Consider the following 12547-nt stretch of genomic DNA (forward strand, 5'->3'; position numbering starts at 1 on the left):
AGAGAGAATCTTAAGCAGGCTCTACACTCAGTGCATAGCCTGATGTGGAGCTTGATCTCACAACTGTGAGATGATCTAAGCCAAAATCAATAGTTGGATGCTTAACTGAGCAAGCCACCCAGGTACCTGTAAAATGTTCATATTTCTAATACATGAAGAAATCAAGAAATAAAAAACTCTACAAGCAAATCGACTAATGCATTTGTTATTACTGTCATTTAAAAATTTATTTTGTGTGTGTGTGTTTATTTTTGAGAGAGAGGGAGAGAGGGGAGGGGAGGGGTAGAGAGAAAGGGAGACAGAGGATCCAAAGCAGGCTCTGAGCTGTCAACACAGAGCCTGACACGGGGCTTGAACTCACAAACCCTGAGATCCTGACCTGAGCCGAAGTTGGACACAACCGACTGAGCCACCCAGGTGCCTGGGCTAATACATTTTGAAAAAGATGTGCATCCTTGAGGGGCCTGGGTGGCTCAGTCGGTTAAGTGTCTGACTTTGGCTCAGGTCATGATCTCGTGATCCATGAGTTTGAGCCCCGTGTCGGGCTCTGTGCTGACGGCTCGGAGCCTGGAGCCTGCTTCGGATTCTGTGTCTCCCTCTCTCTCTCTCTCTGCCCCTCCCCCGCCTGTGCTCTGTCTCTGTCTCTCACAAAAACAAATACACATTAAAACAAGTTAAAAAAAAAAAAAGGGTAACTTCGTATGACTCCCTATTTTTGGTAAAAATGCCTTCTGTCTCCCATAATCCCAAATTAAATAGAGATCTAGTCCATCTCTGTCTCTACATGCACAGAAAAAATTTGTGAGGATACATACACATATCAAACTGATAACAGTGGTTTTCCTAGGGAGAGAGCTCCAGCTTTAGTGTATTGCATTTCTGTTATTGTGTGAACATCTGTTTTTCTTGCAATTTAAGAAAGTGAATGACGAGTACCTGGGTGGCTCTGTCAGTTGAGTGAGCATCCGACTTCAGCTCAGGTCATAATTTCGTGGCTTGTGAGTTTGAGCCTCACGTCGGGCTCGCTGCTGTCAGCCTGTCAGTGCACAGCCCACTTTGGATCCTCTGTCCCCTTCTCTCTGCCCCTCCCCTGCTTGTGCTCTCTCAAAATCAAATAAATATTAAACAGACAAAAAAGAAAAAGAAAAAGAAAGCGAATGAAATGGCTAATTCAAGGGAAAGGAAATAGGTATTGGAAGGATATCACAGGCGCACAGAGAATCAGTGGATAGGATCCGTGGTAGATCTCCAGGCAACTACCAAGGGCTTCACTCCCTCATGAGGTGACAGGAAGAATGTCCTCACTGGGCTCAGCACAGGCCTCAGGCCCATCTCTTAGCTGTCTTGGCTCGCAGCCCCGTCCTGGCCACATGTGACGAGGAACTCAAGCAAGGGCGCCACACTCTTTGTACCTGGACCGGGAGAAAGATTCAGCAAGCCTGTGGCTGGCCCTCCTCACGCTTTACCCTCCTCACCCTTCCCTTATTCACTCTTTTCCTCTTGTTCACCCCTCTTCTCTCAGTCCTGCTCCAAGTGGTCTTCAAGAAGCCAAAGTAGAGGGAGAAGAAAAATCTCCAGGAGAAGGAAAGGTGGCATAGGCTAGCAATCTACTGTATTTCAGTGACTACACCCAAGGGGGGGCTGGCTTCCAGGAGCAGAAACCCTGTGAGAGTAGACCTGTTTCATTTATTTGCATCTAATGTTTATTTATTTATTTTGAGAGAGAGAGAGAGAGAGAGAGAGAGAGAGAGACATGAGGAGGGAGGGACAAAAAGAAAGGGAGACAGAATCCCAAGTAGGCCGTGTGCGGTCAGCAAAGAGCCCAACACGACCATGAAGTCATGACCTGAGCCAAAACCAAGAGTCAGATGCAACCGACTGAGCCACCCTGGCACCCCAGTGAGCCTGTTAAAGAAAAAAAATTTGGGGTGCCTGGGTGGCTCAGTCGGTTAAGCGTCTGATTCTTGGTTTCGGCTCGGGTCATGATCTCGCTGTTTCGTGAGTTCAAGCTGTGCATTGGGCTCTGCACTGGTGGCATGGAGCCTGCTTGGGATTCTCTGTCAACCTCTCTCTCTGCCCCTTCGCACTTGTGCTGTTTCTCTAAAAATAAGTAAATAAAAGATGGGGTGCCTGGGTGGCTCAGTCTGTTGAGCTTCCAACTCTTGATTTCGGCTCAGGTCATGATCTCACGGTTCATGGGTTTGAGCCCCGTGTTGGGCTCCGTGCTGACAGTGCAGAGCCTGTTTAGGATTCTCTCTCTCTCTCTCCCCCTCTCTGCCCCTCCCCTGTTTGTGCTCTCTCTCTCTCTCTCTCTCCCCCTTCCTCTCAAAACAAATAAATAAAACTTAAAAAAAAAAAGTCAATTGCTTTCCTATATACCAGCAATAAACAAGTAGAATTTGAAATTAAAAGACATAGTACAATTTAAATTAGCACCCCAAAAATTAAATACTAAGGTATAAATCTAACAGGAGTATGTAAAAGATCTCTGTGAGGAAAACTACAAAACTCTGATGAAAGAAATTAAAGTAGAACTAAATAAGTGGAGAGATATTCATACTGATGGATAGGCAGAGTCAGTATCGTCATGATCAGTTCTTCCCAACTTGCTTTGCAGTTTCAATGCAATCCCAACAAAAATCCTAATAAGTTATTTTGTGGCTAGCCACAAATGAACTGTAACGTTTATGTGGAGAGGCAAAAGACCCAGAATAGCTAACACAATATTGAAGGAAAAGAACAAAGTCAGAGGATTGACATCATGTGACTTACGATAAGGCTCTGATCACAGTTCATGAGTTCAAGCCCCACATCAGGCTCGGCACTGACAGTGCGGAGCCTGCTTGAGATTCTCTCTCTCCCCCTCTCTCTGCCCTTCCTCCACTTGCGCTCTCTCTCTCTCTCTCTCTCTCTCTCAAAAATAAAATCTTATAAAAGCTACACTAATCAAGACAGTGTAGTATTGGTGAAAGAATAAATAGACCCACATAAATACGGTCAGCTGATTTTTGGCAAAGGAGCAAAGGCAATACAGTGGAGAAAGAATGTCTTTTCAACAAGTGGTACTGCAGTAACTGGACATCCACATGCAAAGAAAAGAACCTAGGGGCGCCTGGCTGGTTCAGTCTGTAGAGAATGCAACTCTTGATCTCGGGGTTGTGAGTTTCAGCCCCATACTGGGCGTAGAGCTTACTTCAATGAAAATGAATCTAGACACAGACCTTATACCTTTCATAAAAGTTAACCCCAAATGGATCACAAAATTAAATGTAAAATGCAAAACTACAAAGTTCCTAGAAGTGGGGTACCTGGGTGGCTCAGTCGATTGAGCGTCTGACTCTTGATTTCGGCTCAGGTCATGTCTTGTGGTTCGAGCATCAGGTTCTACATTGACAGTGTGGCGCCTGCTTGGGATTCTCTCTCTCCTTCTCTCTCTGCCCCTCCCTACCTCTGTCTCTCTCTCTCAAAATAAATAAAATTTTAAAAACTAAAAAAAAAAAAAAAACTTCCTAGAAGTTAAAATAGGAAAAATGCAGATGACTTTGCACATGAAGGTCTTTTAGATCCAATACTAGGCATGATCTAAAAAAGAATTGATAAACTAGACTTTGTCAAAATTAAAATGTGAAAAACTCCATCAAGAGAATGAAAAGACAAGCCACAGACTGGGAGGAAATGTTTGCAAAAGACAAATCTGGTAAAGGACACCTATCCAAAATATATAAAGAACTCTTAACACTCAACAGAAAACAATCTGATTTAAAAATAGGCAGAAGATCTGAACAGACACCTCACCAAAGAAGATATATAGATGGCAAATGAGCATAGGAAAAGATGCTCCACATAATACGTCATCAGGGAAATGCAAATTAAAACAAGAGATACCACTATGCACTTATTAGATTGGCCAAAATCCAGAAAACTGACAAAACCACAAGCTAATGAGGAACTTTTCATTGTTGGTGAGAATGAAAACTGGAAGACAGTTTGGTGGTTTCGTAGAAAACTAAACATATGCTTACCATACAAACCAGTGATCATACTCCTTGGCATTTATCCAAAGGACGTGAAAAGTATATCCACACAAAAACCTGCACATGAATGTTTGGGGAGCTTTGTTTCTGATTGCCAAACTTAGAAGCAACCAAGATCTCCTTCAGTAGGTGAACAGATAAATAAACGTTGCCGGTGCATCCAGACAATGGAATATTATTTGGTGCTGAAAAGAAATGAGCTGTCACACCATGAAAAGGCAAGGAGGACACTTAAATGCATTTTGCTAAGTAAAAGAAGCCAATCTGAAGAGGCGACATATTGGATGATTCCAACTATACGACATTCTCGAAAAGGCAAAAAACAAAACAAAAAACAAACAAACTAACTAAAACCCCCACAAAACTATGGAAACCATAAAAGGATCACTGGATGCCAGGGGTTGGGGGGTATGCAGGATAAGTAGGCACAGCCCAGAGGATTTTTAAGGCAGTGAAATTACACTGTATGACACTATAATGGTGGTTATATGTCATTATGTATTTGTCAAAACCCACAGAATATACAACAAACAGCAAGAGTGAACCGTGCTATAAACTAAGAACTTTGGGTGATAATGACATGTCATATACAATGACATGTATATGTTCCTCAAATGTAACAAACATACCCCTCTGGTGGAGGCCATTGATAATGGGGGGGACTATGCATGTGTGGGGGCCGGTGGTAAAGCTCTGTATCTATCTTCTGCTCAGTACTGCCATCAACCGAAAACTGCCCTAAAACATAAAGTGTATTTGGGGCACCTGGGTGGCTCAGTCGGTTAAGTTCTGACTTCGGCTCAGGTCACACCTCACCGCTTGTGAGTGGGAGCCCTGTATCGGGCTTTGCTGACAGCATGCAGCCTGCTTCAGATTCTGCGTCTCCTTTTCTCTCTCTGTCCCTCCCCTGCTTACGTCCTCTCAAAAATCAATAAACATGGAAAAAAAATGTTAAAAAAATAAAGGCATTCACTCTTGCCTTAAAAAAATATTTAGGGATACCTGGGTGGCTCAGTTGGTTAAGCATCTGACTTCGGCTCAGGTCATGATCTCACAATTCATGGGTTCGAGCCCCTCGTCAGGCTCTGTGCCGACCGCTCGGAGCCTGGAGCCTGCTTCGGATTCTGTGTCTCCCTCTCTCTCTGCCCCTCTCCCACTCACGCTCTGTCTCTCTCAAAAATAAATTAACATTAAAAATAAATAAATAAATATTTAAACTAGGAATAAAAAAAGAATTGCTAACATTGCTGAAATGATTAACATCATTTTATGATGTTAATGTGATATCAATGGTGAAAACTGATAAAGATCCTGTGAAAACTGTATAAACCAATCCCAATTAAAGATGCAAATTCTCTAACTAAAAATTCAGCCATATTTCAAAAGAACAATTAATTACCAAGAGAGACTTATTTAAAGAGAGCAAAATTGTCCTCTATCAGGAATTAACCAACATATTACATTACATAAACGTATTTGTTTGAGAAGTTAATCAACCATTCCCATAAAAACTCTATGTAATGGGAAGCCTGTCCGGCTCCGTCAGTAGACCATGAGACTCTTGATCTCTGGGTCATGAGTTTGAGCTCCACATTGGGTGCAGAGCTTACTTAAAAAAATAAAAATGAGGGGCGCCTGGGTGGCTCAGTCGGTTAAGCGGCCGACTTCGGCTCAGGTCGTGATCTCGCGGTTTGTGAGTTCGAGCCCCGCATCGGGCTCTGTGCTGACAGCTCAGAGCCTGGAGCCTGTTTCAGATTCTGTGTCTCCCTCTCTCTGACCCTCCCCCGTTCATGCTCTGTCTCTCTCTGTCTCAAAAATAAATAAACGTTAAAAAAAAAAAATAAAAAAAAAATAAAAAAAAAAATAAAAATGAAAAAAGGGCTTAGCGTGTTCGTGTGACAAGAAAGTGCCAATGTGGCTGGAGAAGGAGTTTCAGGATATGAGAAGTAGCAGGTCAAATGAGCTGTGTATCATTGCTACATTTCATTCATAGTTCATCATGGGGGTTTATCATAATGTATCCATTCCAGAGTCCAAGTTATTTGGGTTGTTTCCCATGTTTTGTTATTATGAACAACACTGCTATGAACATTCTTGTACATCTCTCTTGATGCAGTTGTGCAACAGTTTTTCCTCAATATATATATATATATATATATAAGTAGAATTTCCTGGTCATGATACATACAAAACTTCATTTTCACGACATAATGATGAATTGTTTTCCAATGTGGATGTACCGATTCACACTCTTGAGAGAATTCTCTCACAAGACTTTGGAGTGCTCTTTTTTGCCAACTTTGTGGTTGTAAAATATCTCATTGTGGCTTTAATTTGCATTTTCCTGATTATTGATGAGATTGAGCATCTTTTTTTTTTTTTTTAATGTTTATTTTGAGAGAGAAAGAGAGTGTGAGCGGTGGAGGGGCAGAGAGAGAGGGAAACGGATAATCCCAAGCAGGCCCCATGCTCAGAGGGAGCCTGACGTGGGACTTGATTTCACAACTGTGAGATCATGACCTGAGCTGAAATCAAGAGTCTGCTGCTCAACCGACTGAGCCACCCAGGCACTTTCCTCCAACTTAAACAAACAAAAAAATTGGCTCAAGCTCACAACCCTGAGAATAAGAGTTTCATGAAGATCCTTTTTATATATTCTTTTGGGTGGTGTCTCTTTTGTTGTTGTTGTTTTGTGTCGTCACAGAGCCTGACGTGTGGCTCGATCCCACAAACTGTGAGATCATGACCTGAGCCGAAATCGAGTCAGATGCTTAATCAACTGAGTCACCTAGGATCCCCTCTCCTTTTTTTCTTATTTACTTATTTTTTTAATGTTTATTTATTTTTGAGAGAGAGAGAGCAAGCAAGCAGGGGAGAGGCAGAGAGAGGGGGACAGAGGATCTGAAGCAGGATCTGTGCTGACAGCAGACAGCTTGATGTGGGGCTCGGAATCATCAACCATGAGATCATGACCTGAGTCAAAGTCAGTCGCTTAATTGATTAAGCCAAACAGACGCCTCACCCTCTCCTATGTAAAAAAAAAAAAAAAAAAAATGGATTTGTAGGGCACTCGGCTGACTGGGTCAGTAGAGCATGTGACTCTTGATCTTGAGGTCATGAGTTCAAGCCTCGCATTGGGCATGGAGCTTAAAAAAATGGATTCGTATATCTTTATGTATTCTGGACATGAGCCCTTTCAAGTTCTCTGAATAAGCTTCTAAAAGAGAACATCTCAGTTTCTGGGAGCACCACAACAGAAGTCTCCACACCCCCTAGCAGATGAGATGAACACCCTCAGTATTTGGATTCTGGCCTGGGATGAGCTAGACTTTGGATTCTGTTTATAGAATTTACAGAATAGATTCTGTTTATCCACTGAGGGTGGAGATATTGGGGAATAAACTCTTCTTCCATCCCACTGTACAGATTTATTGCCAAACAGTACAGTTGCTTTCTTTCCTTGAAGTGCCCAGAGCTTGAAGTCTGACTTGTATAACAAGTCGTCTTAAGTTTCCCTTACAAAAAAGGTAAAATTAGAGGGTATAGAAGGAAAAATGGGTAAATGGGGGGAAAAACTACAGTGAAAATGGCATTAGGGGCTTTATCTAATGTTTTTTAAAGGGCTTGAATTTGAAATTCATCAAGTATATTAGCATCCAGTCCAGTAAAGATGATGAAAATGATTCCACTGGCTTGGAGAGTCAGAGAATTGCGAGGAAACCAACTTGCTATCTTCACATAATGTTTTTTATTGTTATTGTTACCTTTTCCTTTAGGCAATGTTTTCCTTTGTTTTTTCAAAGGAGCAACTGTGGGTTTTCTTTATTTAAAGCAACTTTGAATGATTATTTTGGTTTTAGAAATGGTTTTTAAATCTTTTCAGTTTGAAGGTGTTCCCTCCCAACACAAATGGGGTCTGAGCATTCTCGGGGAGTGGAATTAGTTAGGACCTCTGTAATCAAAAAATGCTTTGGGACAGCACAAGCAAAAAAGCTTATCTTTTATAAAGGCCCAGGGATATTTCACAGGAGAGGACGTAATGCAGCATGTTCTCGGGAACAAATTGGATGCAGAAAGTGTTATCTTTGACTTGCTTCTGAACCTCTGCTTTATTATTTAATCTGAAGCCAACCAGCATGGTTTCCATTTTTTAGATGCCAATAGCCCTCTCATTCATATCTACTCTCTTCAAGAGATGTGCTACACTATGGGGGCCACTTAGTCCTCATTCCAAATTCTTGGGAAAGGAGTCTAATTGGGTTCTGCTTGGGTCAGGGGCTTATCCACAGAGCAATCAACTGTGGCCTGGCGTGAATAGGGTGCATCATGTGAATGAGGCTTCTCTTTCTGCTAACTTACGGTTGACAAGTGGAGGCACACTGAACTTGCTACCTCATTTGTGGGGGCCTGTGCAAAATGAACATACAGGGCTCCCTTGTTAAAAAATTATCAAGGATTTCAAGGTGACTGGGTGGCTCGTTGGTTAATGATCCGACTCTTGGTTTCAGCTCAGGTCATGATCTCACGGTTTCGTGAGTTCGAGCCCCGCATCGGGCTCCATGCTGACAGTGTGGAACCTGCTTGGAATCCTCGGTCTCCCTCTCTCTCTGCCCCTTCCCCACTTGTGCTGTCTTTGTCTCTCTCAAAATAAATAAATAAACTTAAAAAAAATATTAAGGATTTCAAGATTGCAACAGTAGAACTTTAAACCAAGGGTGGAGCCCTTCCAAGTGTAGGGCCCTGGGTGACTGTGCAGGTCTCCTGCCAAGAAACTGCTCCATGTTCTGGACCTGGAGGAAAAGCCTCCAAAAGGAATTGTCAAAACTTGGAATCAGTGATGCTGGTTTTTGGAATTCATAACTTAGACAAGTGTTATGTTTTCCACCTTTCCCCCCTACTTCTTATCCCCTCCTCAGATCCAGTAACTTTATGTGGAATTGCTTCTTGAGTGTGAATAAGTTGGCTTTTTAAGTCTTTTGTCTCTTCCTTTCTATTATTAGGCAATGATCTTCTAGAACGTTGTACAAAGTGTGCATTTGACTTGGTGAGTCATCTTCATAAGAGCTGATGAAGGAGTTAATGTCCTTTTTAAAAAAAAAAACTTTTTATATTGAATTATTTTAGACTTACAGAAAAATTGCAAAAAGTCTTGAGAGTTTTCATATATCCCCCCCATCTTCCCCTAATGTTAACATCTTACATAACTATAGTACAATTATCAGAACCAAAAAGATTAATGTTGCTACAATACTCCTAACTAAAGACCTTTCTTGAATTTAACTAGGTTTTTTGCTACTGTCTTTTTCTTCTGCTAGGCTCCCGACCAGATCCCACATGGCATATAGTTATTTCTTAGTCTCATGCAGTCTTTGAAAGCTCTTTTGACTGTCTTTCCTGACGCTGACTTTTTTGAAGAGTATTGATCAGTTATTCTGTCAAATGTCCTGCAATTTGAGTTTTTCTGATGTTTTCTCTTGATTAGGCAGAACACTGCAGGTAATGATGTGTCCTCAATGCATCCTATCAGGTTCATGATGTTGCTTTGTCTTATTACTGCTGATGTTGACATGATTAAGGTGGTTTCTGCCAGGTTTCCCACTGTAAAACTACTATCCTTCCCTTTGTAGTTAATACGTATCCTGCAGGAAATATTCTGAGACTATGCAAATTCTGTTTCTCTTCAAACTTCTCCCTACTCGTTTTAGCACTCATCAATGGAGCTTGTGTGCAATAATTGCAGTGTTTAGCTAATGAAGATATTTTCTGTTCTTTTTTGTCTCTAGCCTTGTGGCACCCAACCTAGGGCTCATGCTAGTTGCTTTCTTCCCATTCTTCTTTTTTTTTTTCCCAATCCTTCTTAGTGTAGCTATGTTTTTGACTTATAATGGGTTCATTTTTCAGTATTTCTTATTCCATTTGGGCTCTCTCCGCATCCCAGTTGGTTTTAGTTATGTCATTATTTTGGGGGTATGTGAGACACTACCACTGCTCTAAGAGGCACAGCTATATGCATATATACTCTGAGTATCACTACCTCCTCACTCCTGCTACCCCATTTCATTTACTCCCGTTTTCCATCTTTCTCCCACCTATCCTCTACAGGTAGCCACTTGCCTTGGTTTCCGATTTATCTTTCCTGTACTGCATTTCTTTCGCACAAACGAAAAAATGTGCTCTGTTTTTTTTATATTCCTTTCTTTCTTGGGGCAGCATTTGCGCTTTGCATTTTTCACTTAGCAATGTGTCTTGGCAACCGCTTTATATCAATTCGTAGAGTTCTTCCCCGTGTACTAATTTTTTTTTTTTTTTAATTTTTTTTTTTCAACGTTTATTTATTTTTGGGACAGAGAGAGACAGAGCATGAACGGGGGAGGGGCAGAGAGAGAGGGAGACACAGAATCGGAAACAGGCTCCAGGCTCTGAGCCATCAGCCCAGAGCCGGACGCGGGGCTCGAACTCCCGGACCGCGAGATCGTGACCTGGCTGAAGTCGGACGCTTAACCGACTGCGCCACCCAGGCGCCCCCCCGTGTACTAATTTTTAAAAAAGTTTTTTCATTTATTTTGAGAGAGAAAGGGCAGGGGAGGGGCAGAGAGAGAGGGAAGGAGAGAGGATCCCAAGCAGGCTCCACGCTCAGCATGGAGCTCATCGCAGGGCTCGATCACACGATTGTGAGATCATGACCTGAGCCCAAATCAAGAGTCAAATGGGTGGGGCGCCTGGGTGGCTCAGTGGGTGGAGTGTCCAACTCTTGGTTTTGACTCAGGCCATGATCCCAAGGTCATGGGATCTAGCCCTGTGTCAGGCTCTGCGCAGGTGTGGAGTCTGCTTAAGATTCTCTCTCTCTCTCTCTCTCTCTCTCTCCCTCTTCCCCTCTACCTGCTCTCGTTCTCTCTCTCTTAAAAAAAAAAAAGTCAGACTCCTAACCCACTAAGCCACCCCTTCCTCATTTTTTTAATAGCTGCTGAGTATGATATTGTGTAATGTACCACAAATGTACAAATACTTAGATTGTTTCCAAATTTTTGCAATTACAAATAATACTGCAATAAATCACCTTGTGTATATGCCTTTTTTGTTAATTAATTAATTAAATTTCCTTCTAATCCTTCTTGTCTCCAGGGAACTGAGAGCTGTGTTGATGTTACTATTTCATGTTTTCTTTCTTAGCTCTGCCTATCTTTGAAGTCTGTAATCTCTCACAATAAGCATGGATTGTGGTCGAGAAAATTTTCTGAGAAAGTCCTCACTCCCTGACTAGGCCAATAATTTGGGGGGCACCCCCAGTCTTATACTACAGTAATGGTTCTCAATCCTGCCTGAACATGAGAATCTCTAAGAATCTTCTAAATATATCAATGCCTAAGAATGCTCTAGGCAGATTTTGCAATTAATGCAGAATCTCTGGGTGTGGGACTGAGGCACCTGTATTATTCTGAGGTGCCCCAGAAATTCCAATGTGCAGCTAAGGTTGAGAACCACTGGGTTAAATCCCTGGAATGTTACAAAAATCTCCTGGCCTTCACCATATTCCGTGATTTGATCCTTGCTGACTGGGAGGTGCTCCGCTCAGAAAATTCCTGATTTTTACCTGTAGGAGATGTAAATACCAGCTGGCTTAATTTAGGGAGAATCTGTAAAAGTATTTAATGAGATGGAAGTTCAACCTAGTCAAGAAATTTTTTTTTTCTCATATAAAGTCTGAATGACAGCTAAAAGTTGCTTCAAGCCAAGAAGGAAAATTGTTACATTTCCTTTTCTCCCCTTCAACATACAAATCTGGGTACCTTCCTTTGTAGTTGGTCTATTAATACACTCCAACTAACACTTGTAAAACAGAGTCCACCAATTATGCTGTTTTTCATCAAATCAAAGCAACCGTGACTTGTAAAACACAGTTATCTTATGTAGCACTAAGAAAGAAAAAACCCCACTGCTAAATAATTATGAGGTATAATTAAATGTAAGAGATTTTTAAATGTGGGGAGCCACATTTAATATACGCATATTAGAATTGATGAAGTGCAGTCGATCTTTAGCCTAAACCTCTTCTGTGAACTCCAACTCAGTATGGTTACTTGAGTTGCTCACAGGCCTAACATGTCCCAGTCTGGACTCCCCATCTATCTTGGCCAAAGCTGTTCCTTTTCCTGCATTGTCTGCTCTGTCAAACGGAGCACCCCCTGCCCCCCCAACTAGAAACACAGAAGTCATGTCAGACTCCTGACCTCCTTTGCTTTCCAAATACAAAAGACCTTTCCATTGTCAGTTCTGTCTCCTACCCCTCTCTTGAACGCATTGCCTTCCTCTTTCCCTCTTTCCTGAGGGGTCTTTGAGTCGGGTCTTCCTCGTCTCTCCACAGGATTACTGCAGTGACCTCCTACCTGCTTTCCACTTCTCGAATCAATCTTACTCCACGATATCCTCGTTTTCCTTCTCAAACATCAATCCGATCATATTATTCTTCACTTAAATTATCCTACAAGACAAATACTCCATTCAAAAGACAAGCA

The 12547-nt window shown here is 41.9% G+C and overlaps 1 long non-coding RNA gene across 3 annotated transcripts in view; it reads right to left on the minus strand.

The window, feature by feature from the left end:
- The window catches only part of LOC147572515 (uncharacterized), a 42871-nt gene that overhangs the window by 29287 nt on the left and 1037 nt on the right, over positions 1-12547 (minus strand). For 2 of the 3 annotated variants that reach the window (XR_015246034.1, XR_015246035.1), the window contains exon 2: positions 12419-12513. This is a non-coding gene — a long non-coding RNA (uncharacterized LOC147572515). Of the gene's footprint in view, positions 1-936; positions 1413-12418; positions 12514-12547 lie in introns of all 3 variants that reach the window. The other variant, XR_015246033.1, reaches the window with a different exon arrangement.

Source organism: Puma concolor, chromosome E4 (assembly GCF_028749965.1).
Source record: "Puma concolor isolate L17-30 chromosome E4, mPumCon1.1.hap2, whole genome shotgun sequence".
NCBI classification, from domain to species: Eukaryota; Metazoa; Chordata; class Mammalia; order Carnivora; family Felidae; genus Puma; species Puma concolor.